The sequence below is a fragment of the Monodelphis domestica genome, chromosome 7, assembly GCF_027887165.1.
Source record: "Monodelphis domestica isolate mMonDom1 chromosome 7, mMonDom1.pri, whole genome shotgun sequence".
Classification (NCBI taxonomy): Eukaryota; Metazoa; Chordata; class Mammalia; order Didelphimorphia; family Didelphidae; genus Monodelphis; species Monodelphis domestica.
In genome coordinates, this window is record NC_077233.1 from 7303689 (window position 1) to 7330282 (window position 26594).

General features: G+C 38.9%; 1 long non-coding RNA gene across 1 annotated transcript; it reads right to left on the reverse strand.

The window, feature by feature from the left end:
- Positions 1 to 1034: 1034 nt before the first annotated feature.
- Positions 1035 to 26256, reverse strand: LOC103104716 (uncharacterized). Its single transcript, XR_470959.2, has 3 exons — positions 25985 to 26256; positions 12993 to 13080; positions 1035 to 1410 (listed from the first exon to the last, which is right to left on the reverse strand). It is a non-coding gene; the product is annotated as an uncharacterized LOC103104716 (long non-coding RNA).
- Positions 26257 to 26594: the final 338 nt, after the last annotated feature.

Sequence of the window (26594 nt, forward strand, 5' to 3'; positions counted from 1 at the left end):
CTGAGTTTGCCACCTGGTAGAGGGAAGCCTGGAACTTCATAGATTAATGCTAGGAGGGCATAGGACAATCTTTTAGGCCAAAAGACTTCCAGAGTGGTGCCAGACACAGACCATGTACTCTCCAAGGGTGAGCATACATAAGCATCTTTAGTTGACTGCTGCTTGAAGATGACTTTTTTGGTGAATAGATGATGCCACTCAGTCTGTTGTGGTTCTTTCTGCTCCTACATAGATGTAAAGAGAGGTGTATAAAGGGGGAGAAGGAGAAGCTTTCCTGACAATAAAGACTCTCTATAAGTGGAAGGGGCTGTTTCAAGAGGTATTGAGTTCTCCATTAGTGGAGATCTTTAAGCAAAGGCTAGATGTTTTTGACTCTTGCACTTACTGACATGCTTCTTGGAAAGAATAGCCTTTTTAATATACTTCATCCATGATACTCCATTTCCTACCCTCATGCTTTCCCAAAGATTGTCCCTGTCTCTGCCTGAAATGCTCACTCTTCCTCCTCTTAGAACCCTTGTCTCTTAGAACCCCCATGTCTTTTCAAGATTCAACTCAATTGCCATCTTCTTTGTAGATTTTCTCAAGTTTCTACTGCCACCCCTAAAATGCCAAATATTTGTGTATCTATCCTATATGTACTTAGTTGTAAACATATTCTTCTTCCCCAAGTCAAATGTAAGTACCTCATGGGCAGGGACATTCTGAGTTACCTAGAACATAGTAGGTACTTACTAAGTCTTCTTGAGAAAAATATGTTGATATTAGAGCTTTCTAGGAATTTTTTCCACAATATTTTGTAGATTTCTTTTATCCCTTCACTAACTGTGGCATTAAAGATCCAAGACAACCATAAATGCCATTCATGGAAAGAAACAGTAGAACTGAGTAGGAACAAAAAGAAACTGGCTACTTCCATTTTGGTCTCAGTCGAGACCTGCAGAAATACACTAATAAAATAGCATTGTTACTGAATTAAATAAAAATGCCGAAAGTAAAAAGTAAATTAAGTTTCTTAAAAATTTTTCTACCTCAATAGTTACATGATTTTTATTAACTTGGGAAAGGATTTCTGTCAGCTATTATTGTTTTCAAAATGAAGGAACTTTACATTTTCACCTTCCTTCTGAGTTCTCAGTATGAGCAAATATGCTCATTTTTGGAACTGGTCCTATTCTTCTGTACTTCACAGATGTTGAAATGAATTGAAATTAATTGAAAGGTGTTGTTGTCTTCTGCAAAACACCCCAATGAACCTCACATGCGTTCTGCTCTTAACAGCAAGGAGTGAGATGCTTCCACCTGTCCTTTGGAGTGGAGGGAAGATGTTCTGATTAGCCCAAGTCCTGTGAATGCATAGCTATCATGGGCGTCATGTCCATTCCCAAAATGAATCCTTATGTTCATGATCTGAAAAACAAAGTAAACTTTTAAACTTCACTTTACTAGGTGACATATACTTTATATGGAAATTGTAACAAAAAAAGGCATTGACCACAGAATCATGGAATTTGAGTGTCAGAAGGGACTTCCAAGCTATGAAGCCCAAACTCTACTCAGGAGAGATTCCCCACTATAAAATACCCGAGAAGAACTCATCCAGCCTCAATTTGAAGACCTTTAAAGGAAGGGGAAGTCGTACTTCTCTAGGCAGCCCATTCCACCTTTCCTCATTTCTTGTGGTTAGGAAGTTGTATCTAGCAGCAAGACTAAATTTTCCTTTTGGCAACCTCTTGTCACCTTCCCCTCTCCAATTACTGTTGGTTCTACTCTCAGGGCCAAACAGAACAGAACTAATCTCTCCACCTTTTCAATACTTGAGGGCAGCTATGATGTCCCCTCGATTGTCTCTTTCTTTACCAAGTTAAACATCTCCATCTCCTTCAAAAGATTCACACAGGCCATGGATTTAAGGCCTTTCTGGTTACCCTCCTCTGGATAATCCCACTTATCAATGCCTTCTTTGACCATGGTGGCCAGAAATGAACAGTCACAGAAATGAGCATCCTCCATTTCCCTTCCAGATGTAGTCTGAGTGGGGGAGAGGCTAGAAAGATGCGCATTATCTCTATTTCTGGAATCTATGCCTCTTTTAATGTAGCTCAAGATCACATGAATTTCCTTCCTCTTTCAGGTTGGGTAATTCATACTCATATCTAAAGCTAGGGAGATTTACTTCCATAACAACTTGATTGCTATTATAGAATTAGGGAACTCTCTGATGAAGAAAGTGCCTCCAGCAATGTAGGTCAGCATCTTCTTTGTAACTGATTGTCTTCTAAGACAAGTTGCCTAGGACACTGAAAATTTAAGTGAATTTCTCAGGGTCGCATGGGAAATAAGTCAGGGAATGAATTTGAACCCAAGTCTTCTTGCTTCAAAGATCAGTCCCCTATCAACTAGGCAAACATTACAGGGTTTTAGGAAAGATCATTTCTTTTATTTCAACTTTTCACTCCTGTGTCTACTTAAAAGAGGTCTAAACTAATATTGAAATATGTTTTGCATGATTGCACATATATAACCTGTATCAAATTGCTTGCCTTCTCAGTGAGTTGGGAAGGGTAGGAAAGGATGGAGAGGCTTTACTACTCAAAAAAATTTATATGAATGTTAAAAAAATGTGTTTCCCTGTAACTGGAAAAAATAAAAGATTTTTTAAAATAAAAGAAATTTGTATATTAAGTGTTTGGCACATAATTCAGTGTTGCAGATGAATAAAAAATGACTCATCCACAATATTTTCTTTACCAGCCTGTATATAATACATATATTCTAAAATAAATGGAAATCCATATCCTTAGTACCAGCCTATTAAATATCACAAGCAAGACTAGAAGTCTAAGATAAACTTTTCATCATAATAATTTATTTGAGCATGTCGTTATCTAACTCTTTCAGATTCCTGGCTTATATGACAGGGAATAATGCTGTCAAATCTCATTAACTTTGAAACAAAAATACAACTAAATATTTCAAATGCGAAGATGCTCCACAGAGAGGAGCTTGCCCTCAGCAACCCTAGAAACTACTTGATTGATGACCAGGAAAGGGAAATGTACCAATTACTCCAGAGCACATTTTTGATGTGCTTTACATTACATGATTACACTTGAGCCTCACCACAACCTTGCAACAGGTCTATTAGCATCCTCATTTTACACATAAGGAAACTGAGGCCCCGAGATCCTAAATGACTGAGGTGGGATTTGAACTTAGGTTTTCTTGTCTCTGGGTCCAGTGCGTAACCCACCACAGCATGCTACTTCTTGAGAGGTGAATCATTTGGCCCTTCTCAGCATCTTTTCCAGACTTCATGGAGTCTTGCTTTATCCTGACTTGGGTTTCTGAAGCAGCAACATTGACAGATATTTGTACGAGAACAACATCGTAACCTTCTTCTGCATTATCTGTAAACAACACTTAACTCCCTGGTAGAGGGAGCGAGATTGACAAGGGAGAAAAGGCCCAACCACAGGCCATTTAATTGAGTTGCAGAATCTGGGAAGGGATTTGTAAAAAAAAGACAAAACAACAAAAAACAAAAACCCGCCCGTTGGATTCTGCGTGGCAGACTTATCAATAGCTCTTATTTTAGCACAAAGCAATAGCCAGAGGTAAAAGCTTTCAGTTTTATTATTCCATTATCCCGAGTTCCAAATAAATTTGCCACATGTTTCCCTCAGATGGTAAAGAGCCGAGACCTTGCAGTTTATATCACTGGAAGTGTACATTGGAGATTCAGCCTAAGTCAGTCAACGCGGCTCTCTCAGTCGGGTCCATGCCGGCCTGAGATGATTGTTTTAATGATCTCAGGATAGAATGTTGGATGAAACACGCCCCATCTTTCCAGCTAGACCTGCTCACTTCTGGCTTCAGCCCGGGTTGAGCTTTCTTTCTCCCAGGAAGGTGGATCTGGGGCCCCCAAGAGCAAGAACGACTCGGTGGGTTTGTCCTCCCTGCTGCCTAATCGGTAATGGAGGTTGACATCACTGTTGCTACCAGTCAGCTGAATGATGGGCAGCAAATGATTGGCTTTCCAAAACAACAGGCTGGAAATTCTCCTGGAGATGAAGTATTCCTGGCTAGGGGTCAGGAACTTTGTGATGGGGTGTGCTGCTTTTTCATTAAGGCAGCAGCACCATGCTTGCAAATGTTGACACTGCCTGAAAATGGCTCCGTTTTCCATCTGGCAAAGACTCAGCAAGAGACTGATGTGCCATGTTGCTGGAATATTTCATGGGTTGCTAAACAAAAAAACCCAACAACAATGTAAAAACAAACCTAAGTCTTCATAAGCCTCTTTCCTCCTTCCCTCTAGTTTCAGAGAATGAGGTGGCTCTCCTCTTGCAAAGGCACAATCCCTAGATTTGCTCTCATCTCCTCTGAGAATTTGCTCTGACACATCTCCCTACCATCCTTTCCATTTCCCCTTTTGTCCTATCTCCTGGCTTCTTCCCTTCTGCCTACAAGCCGGGTTTATTCTCTTTTTTCCTATAAAGCTTTTCTCTTATTCCTGTTGGCCCTTCAAGTCATTACATAGATGTTCTCCTCCTATTTTGTGCTTTCCCCTTTCTCCATATCCCCAGTCCCTAGCACAGTAACTGTTTAACAAATATTTGTTAATCGATTCCAAACATCTGGAAAGAGTAGATTATAGCTGATCTTCCTATGATGAGTTGTTCTCCAATCCATTCTGCACCCAGCTACCAAAGGAAGCTGTTGAAATTTCAGTTCTGGCCATGCCACTGCTGAGATGGCTTTCTCTAATTGCCAGACCCAAAGACTCTGGTTTTATTCTGAAACTTTCTGAAACATCTGATATTGTTCATGGAATCTCAGGACTGGAGGGGACCTCTGAGTCCATCCAGTCCAACATGATTCTGAATGAGGATGTCCTCTATTTTATTCTCAACAAGGACTCTGCTTGAAGACATTCAGGAGTGGGGAACTCACTACCTCTTAAGGGAGTCTATTCCACTCCAGCTCTGATTGATAGAAAAAGGGTTTTTTTCTTGCTCCTTTCTTGGATTCCAGGTTACTTCTCTTTCCTGGCACTCTTCCTGCCTCCAACTGATCTTCCTTAGGCTGCTTCATTATTTCCCCTTTGCCCCTTCACCCACTGTATATGGATATAACCAAAAGAGCCTCATCCTTAGCTCTCTTCTTTCTACATCCCCTCCCTTGGTGATTCCCCTTATTTCCATGGTTTTATTCTATATACATGATTCAAATCTGTTTCTCCAGCTCTGACTTTTCTACGTTGTAGTCCTAAATTGCCACTTATCTGTGGATGACCTGATGATACTTCAAATCTGTCTTATTTCACTCACCATTTTGCCCCCCAACCTGTCCCTTATCTTAACCCTCCCCCACTTTTGCTTGTTCTCCAATTATTCTAGTAGCAGAGTAGCCTCATCTTTGACTTTCCTTTTTTCCTTACTTTTATCTCAATCAGCTGCCACATTCAGTTGATTTTTCCCCCATTGGTCTCTATCACATTAACCCCTTCCTTTCCATTCTCACAACCACCACCACAATTCAGACCTTTATTACTTATCTCCTCGACCAGTGGTTCTCAACCTTCCTAATGCCGTGAACCCGCACTACAGTTCCTCATGTTGCGGTGGCCCCAAACCAAAAATGATTTTGGTGGCTACTCAAAAACTGTCATTTTGCTACAGTTCTGATTCGGAATGTAAATACCTGAGATGCGTTATGGATTCTCATTGCTACAAATTGAGAGGTTGAGAACCGCTGTCCTAGACCATGGTAATCATTTCCTAATTGGTTTCCCTCACCCTAGTTTCTCCATCCCAACCTTCCTATTGTCCCCAAAGTATATATGGAAATGATTCTATGCTAGCAGAATACAAGCTCTGAAAGGTCCTTCTGAGCTGGTAAGGATTGGAGGATGGAACCAGTGTTGGACTGTAGTTCTTTTGCTTGAGAACCAACCTAGCTAGTTTTAGTGATTCTTCTCTTTGAACAAGGATCTCTCAAAGGCCAGGTTTATCAAAATAATGCAAATATGAGAATTGCTACAGCTGCAGGGACTACCAGCTCTTAATATCATCCTTTAGAGCTGGAAGGAGCTTTAAAAGTCATCTAATCTCACCTCTTCATTTGACATATGGGGAAAATAAGGCACAGAGAGATTAGATGACTTACTGAAAGTCAGACAGTTAAAAATGGATAGAACTCAGGCCCCCTGGTTCCAAGTGCAGTAGTCTTCCAATGGCACCATGATGATGAAATTGCAAATCTTTTTAAAGTATGCATGCAAATATTTAAATGAAATTTTAATTAAAAGCCAGTCTGTTATTTGTCTTTCTATGCAATAGTATGACTCTCTGCCCCTGCCATCTATCTGTTTTAAAGTCAGCAAAAATGTCTTATTCCACCAAGAACTTCAGGGGGGAAAAGAGGCGTTCCTAGTGTTGTCTGAAGCCAATTTGAAACTTTAAGACTTCTTTGTATAGTTATATGTCTGCTTCAAAACAAAAAGCACACACTTTCCAGGTCAGAAAATAAGGTGTTATGATAAAAATGGGGAGCCCAGCCAGAGGTTTAATGGTTTATTAATAAAATTGAGAAGGTGAGAGATGAGAGAGAGGCAGATTTCTCTTAAGGAAAGATTAGCTTGATTACAGTGTCTCCAATTAGCTGCCTGACCCCTAATATCCTTCTGTATCAATGTGAGCCCTCAGTCAGTTCAAGAGGTGGAAGTAACGAGAACCATCGTGCTTCCCTCTGGACTCATATACCCAACCCCCAGCTCCTCCCTCCATAGTGGCATTATACACTGATGCTCAGGCTGATGCCAGGGGACATCAGGCTGGACATTGATGCTCAAGCTGATGCCAAGGGATGCCAGGCCATTAAGTATGATGGTAGGTTACATCTACTGTTGGGCTCATGGTGGGATGGAACTGTTTTTCCTCACACAAAGGGAGGCACTCAAGGTGGAGGCAGCTAGGTGATATTGTGCATAGAGTGCTGGTCTCAGAATTAGGGAGACCTTGGTTCAAATACTGCCACATTTGGTAGCTGTGTGACCTTTGGCACATCATTTAGATTTCTTTAATCCTAGTTCCTTATCCATATAATTAGGGTCAAAATAGTACCTACATCACAAGGTTGCCGTGAGGACCAAATGAGAAACTACACTAGGAGCTTTGCAAACCTTAAGGCGATATATAATTATGTGTGTATCTCCAAATGTCTAATAAATAGCAAATGGAAATATACAAAATATATATAGGTATGTATGTGTACACACACACACACACACACATTTCTTTTCTAGTGATACTTTGGAGACAGAGTTAACAGTGATAGAATTTGCTGCTTCAATCACAGTATGGTGACATTGGTCTTGGACCTTTTTCCTACAGGTTGGAGATAGGCCTTCTTTACATGAGTACTAGTAACTAACATGAAATATTTAACTTCCCAGTAGTTGCATTTTGTATGTACTAGGAGGAATGTAGCTTTCCATTTCCAGAGTGTTTGTAGAAGTGTAGTAAGCCAGTTCTTAAAAGAACAGCAAATGATTAACATCTACAAGGAAGCTTATTCCCTAAAATTAATAAGAACAACCAAACCTACTCTGAGTTTTTATGTCACATCAGAAAATTGGCAAAGATAGCAAAAGTTGCAAAATTGGCCAAGGAATGAGGGAAGATCTATAGAAAGATGGAAAAAACCAATACATTGTTGGTAGAACTGTATAGAGGTCCAATAATACTGAAAAACAATTTAGAATGAAACTAAAAAAGTGATTAAAACACCAGATCTTTTGACCCAGAGATTCAACTACTAAGTACATTCTCCAAGGAGGTCAATGATAGAAATATTGTGTTCCCAAGAACAAACCAAAGAATCTGAAAGAGCCTTAGAAAGATATGTAGTGTGCAATTTGGTAGAAGAGAGAGATGAAAAGAAAGGGTGATTCCTCTCCCCAGGTTCTAGAAGATTTATGTTATATAGGATTTCAACAAAGGTTTCCACATATGAATCATTTGACAAAGATATTTCACATATGAATCACATGAATGGAACTCAAAACACAAGCTTCAATAGGTACTAAACAAGTCTTGTGGGTGGGAACTCAAACAAGAGTAGTTTGGGTGGATCCAGGACCCAGGAAAACCCAAAGGCCAGCATTCCTATACAGTTACTGAGTTCAAGAGGACACTTTGGGTGTACATAGTCTCTAAGTACACTGTTGGGTTCAACAATATTAAAAAACGTTCAATAATAAACCACCAAGTTCCCAGAGACACCAAAATATTTAAAGCAGCACTTTATGTGGCAGTAAATATCTGCAAACAAAGAAGGAACCCATCTACTGAGAAATGGCTCCACAAGGTATGGTTCATGAAATGGATTATTACATACTGTGGACTATAAGAAACAATGGATATGAAGAATACCGAGAACCATTGGAAGAAGACAGATGAACTAATATAAAGTCAAGCAAAACCAGCAGAGCAGAATAAAGGACAAAAATGAAAATGGAGCAAATACCCAAACCGAGTGTTGAATCATTATAACCAGAGAAGATTCAGGGGTTTATCAGAGGGGAGAAATGTTTTCAAATGAAAGAATTAGATGGCTTTTTTGGTTACCAGAATACCCTTATGAGCTTTTCCTTCTTTCTACAATCCCCCCATTTACTCCTTGAAAAGATAAACTTACAACAAGTGAGCAGAGGTGTTATTCTCTCATCAAAGTGAAAATACTTCAGGAGCTTATCACTTATAAGGTAGTGGCTGATAAGAAGAGAAGTACATGCTAAAATGGCTTAGAAACTGCTGGTGGAATTGTGATTTGATCCAACCATTCTGGATGGCAATTTAGAACTATGCCCAAAGGGCTTTAAAAGATTGTCTGCCCTTTGATCCAGCCATAGCACTGCAGGATTTATACCCCAAAAAGATAATAAGGAAAAAGACTTGTACAAAAGTATTTATAGCTGTGCTCTTTGTGGTGGCAAAAAATTGGAAAATGAGGGGATGCCCTTCAATTGGGTAATGGCTGAACAAATTATGGCATCTGCTGGTGATGGAATACTACTGTGTTGAAAGGGATAATGAACTGGAGGAATTCCATGTGAACTGTACTGACCTCCATGAACTGATGCAGAGTGAAAGGAGCAGAAACAGGAGAACATTATACACAGAAACTGATACATTGTGGCACAATCGAATGTTACTTTGCTACCAGCAGCAATGCAGTGACCCAGGACAATCCAGAAGAATTTATGAGATGTATCCACATCCAGAGAAAGAACTGTGGGAGCAGAAACCCAGAAGAAAAACAATTGCTTGATCAAATGGTTCAATGGGGATATGATGGGGGATGTAGACTCTAAGTGACTACCCTAGTGCAATTGTCAATGATATTGAAATAGGTCTTGATCAATGACATGTAAAACCCAGTGGAATTGCATGATGGGTATGGGAGGGGGTGAGAGGAGGGAAGGGAAAGAACATGAATCATGTAACCATGGGAAAATTTTCTTAATTAGCCAATTAAGAAAACATTTAAAAATAAAAAAATGAAAATAAAAAAAATGGCTTAGAACCTTTGTAGGCAGTCAATTCTCTCAAGTGTTCATTTTGACAAACTTTTAGGACAAGACAACCTTGTGTAAAGCCTGTCGTAAGCTGTTGGAGATTCAAAAGCAAAAATGAAACAGCTCTTACCTTCAAGGAGCTTATGTCTTAATGGAAAATTCAACATACACATCAATTAATGGAGTCAGTAAGGCAGTAGCCAGTGAGCTGGATTTGAACTCAAGAAGACCAAAATTATGTCTTAGATACTTCCTAAGTGTATAACCTTAGGAAAATCACATAATCTCCCTCAGCCTGGGTTTTCATGTCTGTAAAATGGGGATAATAAGAGCATCAATCTCACAGCATGGTAGTTAGGATCAAGTGAAATAAAATATGTAAAAGATTTATAATTCTTAAAGTAGTATATAAATGCTAGTTATTTTTCTTCAGTAAATACATAGTGATTTGAGGAAAGAGAGAACATTAAAAACTTGTAGGAGAAAAGGAAGTCTGAGGAAAAGAAAGACTCCATAGATACCAAAATGTTAATAGCAGAACCCTTTGGGGGGCGGGGTAGCAACAAACTGGAAATAAAATAAATGCCCATCAGTTGAGGAATGACTGACCAAATTATGGTACATGAATTGTAATGGAATATTACTGTGCTGTTGAAACAATGAATATGATGAATACAGAGAAGCCTGAGAAGACCTGAACTAGTAGAAAGGGAAGATATAAGATCAGATTTGAGAGCAAGATAAGAGATGTTGGAAGTAAGAAAATGAGATATTCATCAAACACTTTAGAGATGTTGACATACTATAGAAATGCTCTTATTATGATGATAGCAGAGCCAAGAAAGCAGTACACAAAGACTATGATAATATAAGTGGAGAAATCCCTCCCAAATGATGCAAAAGGAGTGCCACAAATGTACAAAGAATGAGAGCAGATGGTTCTACAGAAGAGATAGGGAGAGAGTTCCTTATGGGGTGGGAGGGTATGTGTAGCGAACATTGTGAGTGATGTCAGATAGTTTGGATTGGGGGGGCATATTGTTTTCTCCTGATTTCCCCTTCTTCTTCCCCACTCCCCCACCTTGGAGCAGAAGATCTAGGCTCCTCCCCCATTTGTACTTTCTCTCTCTCAAGGGCTGAGTTCCAAGAATAGATCAGCTCTTTCTTCTGGTATCTGTCTTAAGAGTAGACCCAATCATATTCTATGTGGCTTCTTTACCCAAATGTTTCTGGGTAACCTTAATTTAGCCCAAACCACAAGAGGCTAGGCTTTCATTCAAGATAGCTATAGATATAAATTGAAGCAGAGAGCCAAGTTTTTGCCTAAAAAATAGGAATTGTCCTAAGTGAGACCTCAGAACAGTGACACTATACTATTTTCCCCAAGTTTCCATCTAATTTAAAATTTATAAAGTAGCAGAAGACCTGAGGGGCTATGCATTGCTTCTAGGTTTTAAATGAGCTCATTATTGTAAGAGTAGCTAAGAGGCACAGTGGAGAGAGTGCTAGGCCTTGAGTCAGGACGATCTGAATTCAAATTTGGCTTCCAGCACTTACTAGCTGTGTGACTCAGGTGTGACAAGTTACTTAACTATGTCTCAGTTTCTTCATCTGATGATGAAATGAGCTGGAGAAAACAATAACAAATCACTCGAGGATCTTTGCCAAGAAAACTCCAAATGGGATTGCTAAGAGCTGGATGTGACTGGAATGACTAAACAACAAATAGAACAGTCTAATTTATTTCTATGTCCCATCTGAATTTTTGGAGGAGCTAGGTGGCACAGTAGATACAGTTCCAGACCCGGAATCGAGTCTAATTTATTTCTATGTCCCATCTGAATTTTTGGAGGAGCTAGGTGGCACAGTAGATACAGTTCCAGACCCAGAATCGAGTCTAATTTATTTCTATGTCCCATCTGAATTTTTGGAGGAGCTAGGTGGCACAGTAGATACAGTTCCAGACCCGGAATCGAGTCTAATTTATTTCTATGTCCCATCTGAATTTTTGGAGGAGCTAGGTGGAACAGTAGATACAGTTCCAGACCCGGAATCGAGTCTAATTTATTTCTATGTCCCATCTGAATTTTTGGAGGAGCTAGGTGGCACAGTAGATACAGTTCCAGACCCGGAATCGAGTCTAATTTATTTCTATGTCCCATCTGAATTTTTGGAGGAGCTAGGTGGAACAGTAGATACAGTTCCAGACCCGGAATTGAGTCTAATTTATTTCTATGTCCCATCTGAATTTTTGGAGGAGCTAGGTGGCACAGTAGATACAGTTCCAGACCCAGAATTGAGTCTAATTTATTTCTATGTCCCATCTGAATTTTTGGAGGAGCTAGGTGGCACAGTAGATACAGTTCCAGACCCGGAATCGAGAAGACTCATCTTCATCAGTTCAAATCTGTCCTTATACACTTAGCTGAATGACCCTGGAAAAGTCACTTCACTCTGTTTTCTTCAGTTTTCTCATCTGTAAAATGAGCTGGAGAAAGAAATGACAAACCACTCCAGTATCTCTGCCAAGAAAAACCCAAACGGGGTCCCAAAGAGTTAGATGTGACTGAGCAATAATTATAAGAGGATATTACAATGGTTTATCACATCAGGAAGAAAATGAAACTCATTCTGGGTTCTTCTCCTAAAAGGCTGAAAGTTATAGGCAGGTAGATTTCAATATTAAGAAGAGTTTATTACAGTCACAACTTCCTAAAAATGGAATAGGCTGTGTAATTAGATATTTGTTAAGCACCTATTCTATCCAAGCTCTGTGAATACCAAGATAAGAGTGAGACAGTCTCTGCTCTCAAGGTGCTTTCATTCTAGAAGAGAGGTATAACATATTTACACGTTTAAGACTCATCGGTGATGGCGTCTAAGCACAGTAAGACCTCTTCACAGCCTGGGATGTTGGACAACTGATGCGTTAAGCTCCCTGTCAGCTCTGAGATTCTAGGATATGAAAAAGCAGATGACAAACCAACAAAGCCAAAATCCAAGCCATATGTCATGGATTCACTTGGGGCAGTCCTTGTCAATAGACCAGAGTCGTCAAGGAAAGCATTTCAAGGAGCTCAACTACAGATAACACAGCAGCCGATAAGTGGCCAGTGACATCCTAATCCACAAACATTCACCAAAGGCCAAGTGCGGGGCTCACGATACCCTCCCCTCAATGATGTGAATTAGTAGGGAAAACATGCTCTTTGTGCTATGCCGTGTGCCACTGGTTGACAGAGTCTAGCTTTTAAAACTATTTCATGAAGAAAGCATTGAGTAAGGGAAGGACGACAAAGAGGGCGTTGTGAGCATCTGCAGACTATTCTGTGCCTGGAACACAGCCTGTGCTCTTATCAGAGGAGCCTTCTGTGAAATCTCTATCCTCAAACACCTGAGTTCTTTTTACCTTTTCTTGTATCATGGCTTCCTTGGGCAGCTTGTGGTGCACTAGAGATTCCTTCTCAGAATGAGCTTTTTCAGTATACAAATAAAATCTGTAGGATAATGAAGAAAACATTTATACTGAGATTCAGCATCAGAAAGATTTTTTAAAAAGTTTACAGACTCCAGGTTAAGAAGCCCTGCTGGTGGGGTTGATAGGCTAGACTAAGTTTTCATGGTTCTATGACCCCGTGTACTAATCCACTCTACTTAATGGGAAAAGAGAAGATGCCCATTCTGAACCTGGCACTGTGACAAGTGTCTTACAAATACTATTTCTTTTTATCATCACAATAGCTCTGTGAGGTAGGTGTTATTATTATTATGTCCATTTTACAATTGAGGAAATTAAGGTAAAAAGAGGTTAAATGATTTATCCAGGGTCATATAGCTAGCAAGTAGTAAGGTTGCATTTTAATTCAGGTTTACCTAATTCCAGGTCCAAGGCTCTGATGACTTATCTGAGATGTTAAGTGGGTTTTGATTTATAATCACATCTGTAAACTCAAAGAAAATGCCTTTATTTGCATTTTAATTCATAATGGTGATGAAAATGACGCTTGCTTTGGCCAAGCTCTGGGACATCCACATGAGGCTTTTCCTGATCTTAGAGATTGTCAGTGTTTCCTCCACCAAAGAACAGAACAAGGCAACTTTATATTCTCGTATCTATTACATGATTCCCCTAATAGAATATAAACTCTTTGAGGGTAAGGGTTATATCAGTTTTTGTCTTTGTATCTCCATAACATTTCCTATAATGGATGCTTAATGAAAAAGCCTGTTAAATTAAATCAATATCAAGTGTTTCTAGGGATGTGACCACACCTCTTACCTCAGGAACTTCTTTCCATATTTCAAAACGCTACCATGAAGAGAATATTTGATTGGGAGTTAGAATATTTGGAGTATTCTTAAACCCTTATTTTCTGTCTTGGTAATACCTTTCTGACAGAAGGACAAGAGTTAGGAAAACAGGGTTAAGTGACTTGCCCAGGGCCACACAGCTAGAAAGTACCTGGGGCCAAACTAGAACCCAGGTCCTCTTGACTCCAGGTCTGATGCTCTATCCACTGTTTTACCCAGTTGCCCCTAATCTCTGTGTTTTAATCCCAGCTCTTCCACTTAATGCATGTGTGGCATTAGGAAAATAACTTCATCTCTCTTGGTCTCAGTTTCCTGTTCTGAAAAATGAGAGTGATGAGTTGGAGCACTCTGACACTCTGATCTATACCTAGATGTGGCTTTCTTCATTGTGGGTAGCTCTTCAGCCAAAGCAGACCTGGTTTCATACTGTATCCAAAAGACATTCATTACTGATTGTCCACATCTCTGGAGATAAACTTTAGTTAGGCAGCTCTACAGCCAAAGGACAACTACATGAATTTTCTAGCTTAGTAGGACCTGATCAAACTCACTCTGCAGTCATGACTGAGACACCATCACATCACCTTGAGAAATCCAACTTAGACTTTTAATGGAGAAACTAAAGACCTGAACTATTTAAATTTCAGACATTTATTAGTTATCTACTGTATGTAACGAATATAGAAAATTTGAATGGCCTAATAGGGCAGTTCAGATCCTGCCTCTGATATCTGGATGTATGACCTTAGACAAGTCACTTCTCAGTGCCCCAGAGAATTCTCTAAGGCTATAAGTTGGAGAGTAGATGCAGGCATCACTCTATAACCATACTCTGTAATGGAAACTTCCCTATACTGATGAAATCATAGATCTCAATTGAAAAAATAAATTGAGAAGACACAACAGATACAAAGACAACTAATTAGCTAGTCCTTGCCCTTAGGGAGCTTCTATTCAAGTAGAGAAATGAAATAATGGAATGGATTAAGTGAGTTGGAGCCAGAAAGGCATGAGTTCAAATGCTGTGTTAGACCCTTATCAGTGATATGATCCTGGGCAGAGCTCAGTTTCTTCCTCTGTAAAAGTGAGAATAATAAGGACCATAGTATTTACCTCCCAAATTTGTTGTGAGGATCAAATGAGATCATGTGTATAAAGAACTTGCTTTTTAGACATTTTTCAGACATGTTTGACTCTTTGTGATCCCTTTGGGTTTTTTTTTCTAGGCCAAGATCCCATAGTGGTTTGCCATTTACTTCTCCAATTCATTTTAAAAATAAGGATCTGAGTCTGGATTTGAACTCAGATCTTCCTGATTCCAGGTCCAATGCCCTATCTGTGGCTTCAAAGTGCCTCTCCTAAAGGATTTAGTCAACCTTAAAGTTTAATCCAAAGGTTAATTATAATCATTATACACATACACATTATATACACATAAAATAAGAATAAATATCTCCATTTAAACCATGCAAAATGGAGCTTTCTTGACTTGACTCAATTTTCTTCACTAGAACACTCTGATCTGCTTCCTCTTTCATGGCCACTAAGTCTCATCTTCAGCAAAAGACACAGAGAAAGCTGTGCGTCAAACCCTGATAAGAGTGTTTCTCAAGCTGACTGGAATGACATTCTTCAACATGAAAGTCTGGACTTCTGGGTAGGAGTTGTTCCTGGGTTCCTTAGCAAGTCGGTTGACTCCTTCTAAAGGACATAGTAATGGGTCGCCATTTATTATGAAGTGTTCCTTTTTTCTTGGTAATCGTGTAAAATAGATAGTGAGAGATATTCCTGACTACAGCTTTTCCAACAGCATCAGCAATTTCAAACGCGATGTTAATCATTCCGGGCAACGAGAACACAAGAAATAACAAAATATCAAAGGCTCTATTTTGATATACAGTCTTCCGTTAGTTCCAGGGCAAGTTGCAGGCATTAAGGATTCAGGACATGAGTGTGCCAAACAGTGGAAAGGAGGCAGAGCTGCTGCTTCCCAGGGTTCCCTACAGGCCAATCTTGTACTTGGGCAGGACTTAGAAAAAGACAAGCAGATGGGGAGAACTGAGGGAGATGTAGTCTAGGGGTGGACAATGCCCCCAAGACAAGGATTGATGTTCTAATATTAGGGTACCAGACTGAAGAGGTCAAAATTAAAAAACAAACAAACAAACATAGAACTAGCAGCAACCATTTTCCTTAGGGCCTGCTCCCTCCTATAATTTTCTTCCCTGCTCCACCCCAAGGCAGTGTGGCCAATAGGATCTGTTTGCCTGCTATGTTTGCCAGGACATAGGAAGAAGTTTCCCAAGCCGCAGACCCTGGAAAAGATGAAGTCAGACATTTCTGGCTCAGGAAGGGGATAGAAGTACTATTCTAGGCACACAAGACCAAAGGATAGTTGCTAGAGAAACACAGAGAGTTAAACTAAGGCATAAGAGAGAGAAGACTAAAATGTGAGAAGTAAGTGTCCTTGCCTCAGGTAGGAAGTAGAATAATTCTCTTCTAGGTGAGTGGAAGGGGAGTTTATGCTATTGGAGAGCTCAATACAATTTTCAGCACTCTGTGTCTTATGAGTTCTGTTGAAATGCCTAAAGGTGTAAGACTAGCTCCATCTTTTGACTCCCACAACTGAAAGTTTCCCATGGGGAAAAGAAGGATGGAGAAATACAAGGACAAGGGCCACGTTGGTCTGACAGAGCTGGAGATCCATAGCTGGTCTTAAACTGAAGGGCTAGAGTCATACTGGGGTCTAGACTGGAAATATGGGTAATTAGAAGACTCAAACAATTTGAAGAAATAAAATGCCATTATCTGCAGGAGAAGTATTAAAATCACAGGCTCAAGAGTTGGTGGTCTAGTCTAACCCAGAGCCAAATGTAGATGACCTACACAGTATGCTTGCCCAATGGTCATCCTACCTTTCGTTTTTAAGACCTCCAGGTAGGGGCAAGCTGCTACCTCATGAGACAATCCAGAGAGATCCAATGCCCAGAGAGGACAGAGGGCTGAGCCCTTACCAGACTAACTACTTGTAGCGCTCAGTTTCTGGTGGGCATGTGTGTTTTTATGCTTAGGCTCATGAGCCCATTGTTTTCTCAGTATGTTATAGCTGGACAGCTCCTGCCTGCTTCCATGCTGATTCCTAAATGGCAGCAGCCCTAGCTCATGAAAAACCTGATACGGGCAGCTCTCATGAACTGGTTTAGTCAATCAATATTTACTGAACAAGTGCTGTGTCCAGTGTTCTAAAAGTCACTATGGAGCATATAGAGATGCAGGACATGGCCCCTGTCCCCAGGGAGCACACTAACTATGGGGAGTCACAACTCATACTCACAAAAGAGTAAGAACAAGGTGAAACATTACACAGTAACACAAACCCACTTGAATTCTCCCTCTGGCTCTGAAGTTGCTCAGAAATATATGTTGGATGGAGCATCAAGGCAGTTCAGTGGATGGAGAGTCAGGTCTAGAGATGGGAAGTCCTAAGTTCAAATCTAGCCTCAGATTCCTCCTACCTGTGTGGCCCTGGGCAAGTCACTTAACCCCATTTGCCTATCCCTTATCATTTTTCTGCTTTGTGTATTAATTCTAAGACAAAAGATAGGGGTTAAAAAGGTGCCCTCTTTTGTTGGGCAGAGAAACTATGGAGGACTCAGATAACTAAGACATTATGGCACAGCTTTGGCATCATAATTTCCTGCTTATTTATTTCTTTGGGTCCTTGAAAGTCAGCCCTAAGACCCAAGACTGTACACATTTTCCAACGTAATGCTCAGGTAGAGGAGGCCTGCCTCGGATTCCCCCCAGAATCCACTCTTACTATATGTATCCCCAATCCAAGACTCACTCTCAATATATAATTGAGTTCAGGGAGTTGCACTTTGAGTGCCCAAATATACCTTCAAAATGACTTCAGCTCCACATTTGAATTTTTTCTTCTTAATCCCTCAGACTTACTTATATAAGTATTCCCTCAGCCTCACACTAATGCTCTCTACTTCTTCACAGTTGTTTCACTAAATAATCCATTTCTTTGTTTCTAAATAGCCATTTGAAGGAAATGCTAACTCACCACTCCCCATCTGCTCAGAATGTTTTCTACACTTTTTCAAAAACATCCAGGGCCAAGATTACTCACATGCCTACCTCATATGCTAGCATCTGGAGAATGTCTTAATTCCCCAGAGGAAAATCGAGAACTTTGTTCAGGTGTGTATCCAGTTTGTGCTAAGCAGTTAGAAAGCAGATGGTGCATGACTGTACCAGAGAGGATGATGTAACATTACTGTCACTTTATATAATTTGATTTAGCTATTCCATATTTTAAAAAGACAAGTAATTTCCTTTTAGGTAATTCATCTGAAATTAGAGTAAGCTATTACTAAGCCTATATGATGGAAACTTGGTTTGTGCTCTCATGAACTAAGTGGGCAAATAAGATAACTGAAAGGAGGCTTAACATGTCTTTTTACTTGATCATTTATTTTAAAAAAAGAACTATTTTTTTAAAGGAACTAAGCTGAGGGAGTGGGGGAAAGTAGAGCCAAGGTGGTAGAGAAGACACAAAGACCCACCTAATCAATACCAATTACCCCCAAAAAACATGATAAACAAATTCTAGAGCAGCATACCCTGCAAAAATATGGGGTAAAATACTTTGTTAGCCCAAAACAACTTGGAATGAGATACAAAAGATCTAGTACACCAGAGTGGAAGTAGAGTGCAAAGTAACCAACCAAAGCAAGCCCCACAATGGCAACAGTTCTTATGAGAAGCTGAATTAGTAGCAAAGGTTTCCAGAGCTCTCTGGATGGCAAGAGGGTATCATACAAGTGCTCATAAGGAGATTACAGGATTCCCATTGTTGGCTCTGGGTGCAAGACTGTTGTACCATTGCCCATTTGCAGAACCAGATTATAGTCTGGGGGCATAGTCTCAGGGTGAGGAGGAACACAAATCAGCACTTGCAGCCACAGGGAAGCAGGGAACTGTGGTCACAGTTACAAGGCAGAAAAGAATGCTTGTGGTTACTCACAGATCAGAGCATGGTCTGGGAGGGAATTGAACACACCTCTCCTTAGGTCATACCACCTTGGAAGAAATGAAAACTTATAGATTCCCAGAACTAGCTCTGAAGGCAGCTGCACAAAGAGCTTAAAGTCTGGAAAAGTGTTCCCTTCACCACAGGACCAGAGTCTAACATTAACAATGTTTTTTTTTTTATTAAAAGAAAATAAAAAGGCTGGAAAATGAGCAAACAACAAAAAAATTCAGGGAAGACCAAAACACAAGCTCAGAAGAAAACCAAGTCAAAACTGATACATCCAAAACCTCCAAGAAAAGTCTGAATTGTTCTTGAGCAATTGAGCATTTGATGAATTAATGGAGAAGCTCAAAAAGGATTTTAAAAGTTAAATTAGAGAGATATGAGAAACATTGAGAAAGGAAATGAGAGTGATACAGGAAAATCATGAAAAAAGAGTCAATAGATTAGTAAAGAAGGCACAAAAAATACTGAAGAAATTAATACTTAAAAAAGACTAGGACAATTGGTATAAGCCCAAAAATCTAATGAAGAGAAGAGTTTCTTAAAAAGCAGAATTAGCCAAATGGAAAAAATACATAAACATGCTCTGAAGAGAACTTCTTAAAAGGAAGAATTGGCCACATGTAAAAATAGGTTAAAAATTCACTGAAAAAAGAACTCTTTAAAAAGTAGAATTGACTAAATGGAAAAGGAGGTACAACAGCTCACTCAAGAAAATCATGTCTTAAAAACTGGAACTTGGCAAGTGGAAGTTGATGACTCCATGAGACTCAAAGAAACAATCAAAGTCAGAATGAAAAAAAGAAGAAATTGTGAAATATCCCATTGGAAAAACAAACTGATCTAAGAATTATTGTACTACCTGAAATCCATGATAAAAAAAGGGGCTTAGATATCATCTTTCAAGAAAATCATCAAGGAAAAATGCCCTGATATTTTAGAACCATAGGGTAAAATAGAAATATAAAGAACCTACCAATCACCTCCTGAAGGAGATTCCAAAAGACTCATAGGAATATTGCAAACAACCAAAAATAAACAATTCAAATATCATGGAGACACAAATGGGATGACAAAATTTAGCAGCTTCTACATGAAAGGATCAGAGAACCTTGAATATATTATTCCAGAAGACAAATAGGCTAGGACTTCAACCAAGAATCACTCACCAAGGAAAACGGTGATTAATTCTTCAGGGGAAATAATGGGTATTCAATGAATTAAAGGATTTTCAAACATTCCTGATGAAACACCAGAACTGAATGGAAAATTCAACTGTCATATACAAGATATAAGAGAAGCATAAAAAGCTAAACAAGAAAGAGAATCAAAAGACATTGAAGGTTAACTGTTTTACATATCTACATGAAAGATTATTCTTGTAACTCCTATGAGCTTTATTCTTATTAGGGAAGTTTAAAAAGGTATACATAGACAGAGGACAAGGGTATGAGTTGAATATGATGGGATGATATAAAAAAGAAAATTAAGGCATGCGAAATAATATATTGGAATAAATAAATATATTGGAAGGGGGAAGATGAAAATAGAATGGGGCAAATTATTGTACACAAAAGAGGGGGAAGGCAGGGAGGAGAGTATATGAACTTTGTATCTGACTAACTAAAGGAAAAAATTATGCAATCAATTGGGTATAGAAATCTATCTTACCCTACAGAAAAGTAGAAGAAGGAGACAAGAGAAAGAGATAGGATTGATGGAAAAGAGAGCAAATTAGAGGAGATAGTAGACTCTAACAAAGGCCTCATTTTTAAAGACATAAAGAAATGAGTTCAACATATTGGAATACATGTCATTCCCCAATTGATAAATGGTCAAAGGACACAAACAGGCAGTTCTCAGAAAAAGTTATTAAAACTCTCTACAACCATGCAAAAAAATATCCTAAATCACCACCAATTAGAGAAATACAAATTAAAACAACTCTGAGGTATCACTGCACAACTATTTGGTTGGCCATTATTATGGAAAAGAAAAATGACAAAACTTGGAGTGATTGTGTAATAATTGAGATGCTAATGTACTTTTAGGGGAGTTGTGAACTGATTCAGTCATTCTGGAAAGCAATTTGGACCTATGCCCAAAGGGCTATAAAATAGTACATATCCTTTGAACCAGCAGTACCATTATTAGGTTTATATCTCAAAGAGATAAAAAACAAAAATGGGATGGGTCTACATGTACAAAAATATTTAAAACAGGTCTTTCAGTAGGGACAAAGTTTAGTCTTTGAGCTAGAAAGGAATTGCATTTCCTTTGACTCCCTGCTATCATCTTTCTATGAGAAAAGATGAAAAGAGAGTGATTATGATCATCTCGTGCATCATCTGGCTTGTTTCTAGGTCCTCGTCTGAACTTTTGAAGCACCTAAGTGGCACAGTCATTTTAATTCATGCGTAACTTCCTGTCTACCTCAACCTCTTTCCCTCTGTGTTCCATTTTTTTGCTGAGCTTCTCCCCTGCCTCTGTTCTACAGCTTAACTTGGTGTAGGTTGAACTGTACATTTGATCATTCCCATAGCAACCATCACATTTATAGCCTACCCTCTGAAACGAACTGCTTTCTAAAAAAGCTTGGAATTGCAAAAATCTCATTTTCTATTAGAAAAAGTTCTGAAAGGCCCATTATCTCTTAGGAAAACAAATTGTATGCATGGCATATCCAAAGGGTAAAGAAGAACTAGGAAGGACAGAACTGAAGAAAATTAGGTTGGATGGGTAGATGGAGGCAGAAAGAGGATTTTATAGAATGTAGTAGAAATAGCATCCAAAGGCTTTATAGAGACATAAAACATGTTAAGGATGATGCTTAGGAAAGATCAGTCTGAAAATGGTATGGGGAATAGATCGACTAGGGAAGAACCAGGGAGGCCAAGCCTTGTAACAATTCAAGCATTGTAAAAAATCTGACATCAGATAATCAGGAACTGGACTAAAGTGCTATAGACATTTTGGAGAAAGGAAAAATTGCCAAAATTTATTTAGCTAATGGGCATAGAAAACAAAGGAGAGGAGGTAATGAGGCAGCTCAGTGGATTAAAGGCTGAGCTTGGAGATGGGAGGTGCTGGGTTCAAATCTGGTCTCATATTCTTCCTAGCTTTGTGACCCTGGGCAAGTCACTTAACTGCCATTATCTTGCCCTTCCTGCTCTTCTGCCTTGAAACCAATAGAAAGTATTGATTCTAAGACAAAAGGTATGGATTATTTTTTTAAGGAAAAGAAAATGAAGGAGAGGTTTGAGAGAAGGATGAATAGAGATTGAAATATGGGAAGTTGGAAAAATGTGGAAGCACCTTAGAGGTTTTCTAATCCAACAACCTCATTTTATAAAAATGGATACTGATACTAAACAATCTGCCTAAGGCCACATAATTACTTGACTCTAAGACTCCATGAAATCTTTTCCTTTGACTCTTAACCGCAATGATCTTTTCACTAACTTATATTGAAACCCCATGCTATCCACAATAGGAAGCTCAAAAGCCCAATTTGCCAATATTATAAAAGGGTAGAGCTTCAGTGAGAATAAAGGATTGGAGAAACAGATGTAAGAATTTTTCACATAAAAGTGATAGTTTATGCTATAGACTAAGATATGGGAATGATGGAATGCTCTTAAGGAGGAATGGGAAAGAAAAAAATAAAAAGGCTTGTGGCATTCTTAGGGATGGTCTCAAGACAAGGGATAGAAGGAAAAAGAAGAACCAATGTTTGAGATGACAATAAGAAGATTTGCTGAGAAATGAGGAGAATCAGGAGAGTATGGAATCTTGGAAATCAAGAAAGAAGAAGTGGCCAGTGCTGTCAATCAGGGCAGAAGAGTTCCCAGAAAGTTAAGATGGAGAAAACATTCATTGGTTTGGGCAACAAAGAAATCACTGGAGACCTTCAATCAATTAGCTTTAGGAAAACTGAACAAAGAGCTAGAACATATGGAGGTGAAAGGGGAAGAGGTGATGAGGAAAAGTCAGCTGGTCTAGCCTTCAGTAAATTTAATAATTAAACAATAAAAACAAATGATAAGGGAATTGGGAAGGGTAGAAGAATAAAGCAAAGAATATTTTTCCAGAAAAATAAGGTCCATATATGATAGTGGTTAGAAGATAAGGATCCTATGGTGTGAGAGGGAGTGAAGACATTAGAATGGAAGAGAATAAGGAGAGATGTTAGGACTCAGCAAGGAATAGGATCCAAGGCACAACTGAAGAGATTTACTTTAAATTTTTGAATAGCTCTTTCTCTGGGGAGGCTGAAAGTTAGGAGGTCGGGTCTAGAAACAGATGTAATGAGATAGAGAAGAGCGCTAATGCGAAAGCTGAACATCAATGACCTCTATCTTCTCTATGAATAAGAAATTCAAGGTTATCTATAGAGGAAGAGGGCAGAGGGTAAAGAGCATCAGAGTCCTGAGGAGAAAGGCATTTCATTCCATCTGCTAGAGTGAAGTAAGCAAATGGAAGGAATGATCTAGGTCTTTCATTCCATTATCCAAAATGAATGGCTAGGTATTCATGTCAGAAGGTCAAGGGAGCTTAGAAGTATGGGATGACAGTGAACGAAGAAGGCAAATGATTGAGCATGGATTCTGAGCCAGTTTAGGGAAGCCAGGAAGTCTGCCCTAACTGAGTGATTAGGAGGTAAAATGTGTAGAGAAGCTGGAAATGGATAAATCTGACAAATGATACCTTTGTTAGTACTGATGACAAAGCGATCTAATCAAATCATGGAGGTAGGATGGGAGCAGGTGCAAGCTCAACAAGGACTCAGGAGAGTGTGCCCACACTAGAGAAGTCAGAAAATTTTGTAGGAATGGTGATGCCATTCCTGAGGATACAGGTGATACTATTTACAATTTTGCTGATATCAAATGTTAGAGGGCCCAAGGAGATGTAAGCAGATAGAAGTGTAGTTGCAAGTAATGGCTATGGCTTCTGACTCTTAGAACCTCTGAACTGATTCCAACATGAGGAGTGGTTTAGAAGATGCTCTCTTCTTTGGCTTTATGACATAGATTCATCATCTAGGGCTCAGCAAGGTGCATGGCACATAGCAGATGCCTAGGAAACACTTGCTGAGTCGATTGGACATCACTACCAGATTCTTTTGATGTTCTCAAGTAGTTAAGCAGCATAGCTCAAAACACAAGACTTTCCTAAGGGATGTACTTGCCACAAGAGGAAATGAGCATATAGCTCAGTGGATTGAGAGCCAGACCTAGAGATGGGAAGTCCTAGATTCAAATCTGGCCTCAGACACTTCCTGGCTGGGTGTTCCTGGGCAAGTCACTTAACTCCCATTGCTTAGGTCTTAATGCTCTTCTATCTTGGAATGAATACACAGTGTTGATTCTAAGACAGAAGGTACGAGTTTAAAAAAATGCACAATATCACAAATTTAGAGTGGAAAGGAACCCCAGAGGCCATTAAGTTCCACCTCTAATTTTATAATAAAAATAACAACTAACATTTATAAAATACTTTAAGATTTACAAAGTGTTTTCTATACATATTTTCTCATTTGATTTTCATCTTTTGAGATTTGTGCCATATCCTCCTTTTACATGTGAGGAAACTAAGGCTAAAGGGAGAAAAATGACTTGCCCAGGGTCATAGAGTTAGTACATGTCTGAGGTCAAATTTGAATTTGGGTCTACACTGATTCTATATCCAGTTCTTTAGCTGCTGGGCCATCTAGATACCTCTTTAATACAGGAACAACTAAATGGCTGAAGAAAACAAAACTTTTTTTTGTTCTTAATTTTCCTCGACAATTTTACATTACTCACAGCATTAGCCCTCCTGATACACTGCTAGGGTTTTGTGATGTTCTTTATCCTCAAAAGATCATTAGAGCTGAAAAGGACTTTAAAGCCATTATGCCCATTTTTTAGATAAGGAAACTGGAACTTGGAGGTAGAGTCAAGTTTCCAAGTTCTGTAAGTCTAAGTCCTGTACTCTTTGCTCTGCCTCCTCTATTACCTGCCCTCATTTCTTTCTTCTGTGCATGCACTTAAAAATCAAAGTTGGTTGGTGAGTTTCTTGGTATCCACCTCAGTTTCTCTGTAAAATTCTCTTTCTTCCTCTTTATCAGAATGATTTCTCTTTATGTCTTCAGATTTTTATTATTCAGAATTTAGTTATTATTATTAAAATATTATTATTAAGACTATTTATTATTATTATTCAGAATATTATGATTCAGAATATTTGTTATTATTCCTTCTTGATGTGACATCTGCTATTTAATTTTTGTCCATAGGACCCTACCACTTCTTTCTCTGTGCTCTTTAGAATCTACTATTAAAAAAATCTAGGGTCTGCGAGAGATTATTTCTGACTTTCCTTTCCATTTGCATGCTCACAAATTATTAGACAGAGTTGTTACTTTCTTCCAGTTTCCCATCATTTCTATACCAACAACCAACTCTGTTGATCAGAATCTGATTCAGAATAGACAGGGACCTGATTTACCTACATTTCAAGTTGTGATCCATGAATACATTTCCCATTTTCACACACCATCTTATTTAGTAGCTGTTCATTTGCAAAATCTGTTTTAGTCATCAAGTTGATGAGTTCCAAAATAAGATTATATGGATTCTCATCTGAATTAAAATCTGTGAACAAGACACAATTATTAAGTGCCTCCTATGTGGCATTCACAATTCTAGGCACTGGGGACAAAAGACAAAAATGAAGCAGTTCTTGCTCTTGTGGACTTTATGTTCTATTAGGGGAAAACAATATGCACCCAGATAAATATATGTAAAATAAATGCAGAGTAAATGAAAAGTTATTGTGTGGGGAGGGATGTTAAAAGAATACTAACCACTAGGAGAAAGGTTCGGGAAAGGTATTCTACGGGACGCTTAGATATGCTTAGAAGGAAGCTAGAGGTTCTATGATATAAAGGTAAGAAAGGAAAATTATCCAGGCATGGAGACAGTCTTTGCAGATATGTTCCTTGTGAAGAGAAAAGACTTCTATGTATTCAAGTCAACAAGAATTTATTAAGTACTTACTGTGTTCCAGGTGAAGTCAAGGGATCCAATGAGTCAGTATCCAAGATGTTATAAAGTAGTGAATGGTTCAAAGTAGAAAGAAAGAAGGAGGGAGCCAGTTGCTGAACTCACTTAGGAATGTAAAATGAATCTTGATAGCAGTTGCAATGATTTGGAAAGAATGGGGAAGAAAAGTGTGATCAGAAAGTGGTACTGGGAGAGTGGGAAAACCAACTTAAGTTCCTTTAGGGTCAGTCAAAAGCCCTCTAATTAAAAATAATGCTTTGACTCAGTGGAAATAATGATGACCTAGGAGTCACTAGACCTGAGTCATAATTTCTGCCACTTCCACCTGGCAAGTCTCTTCTCTTTTCTGAGCCTCAGTCTCTCATCTGTAAAATGGAGAAGTTAAATTTGATAACCTATAAAATTTCTTCCAGATGAACACATTAAATTCTTGTTCTTCACCTATAAAACCTAGTGGAATTGCGTGTTGGCTTCAGGAGGGGGGTGGAAGGAAGGGAGAGAAAACATGAATCATGTAACCATGGGAAAATATTCTAAATTAATTAATTAAATAAAAAATTTAAGACTAAAAAAATTCTTGTTGCTCATTCACACTTTGGAGAGG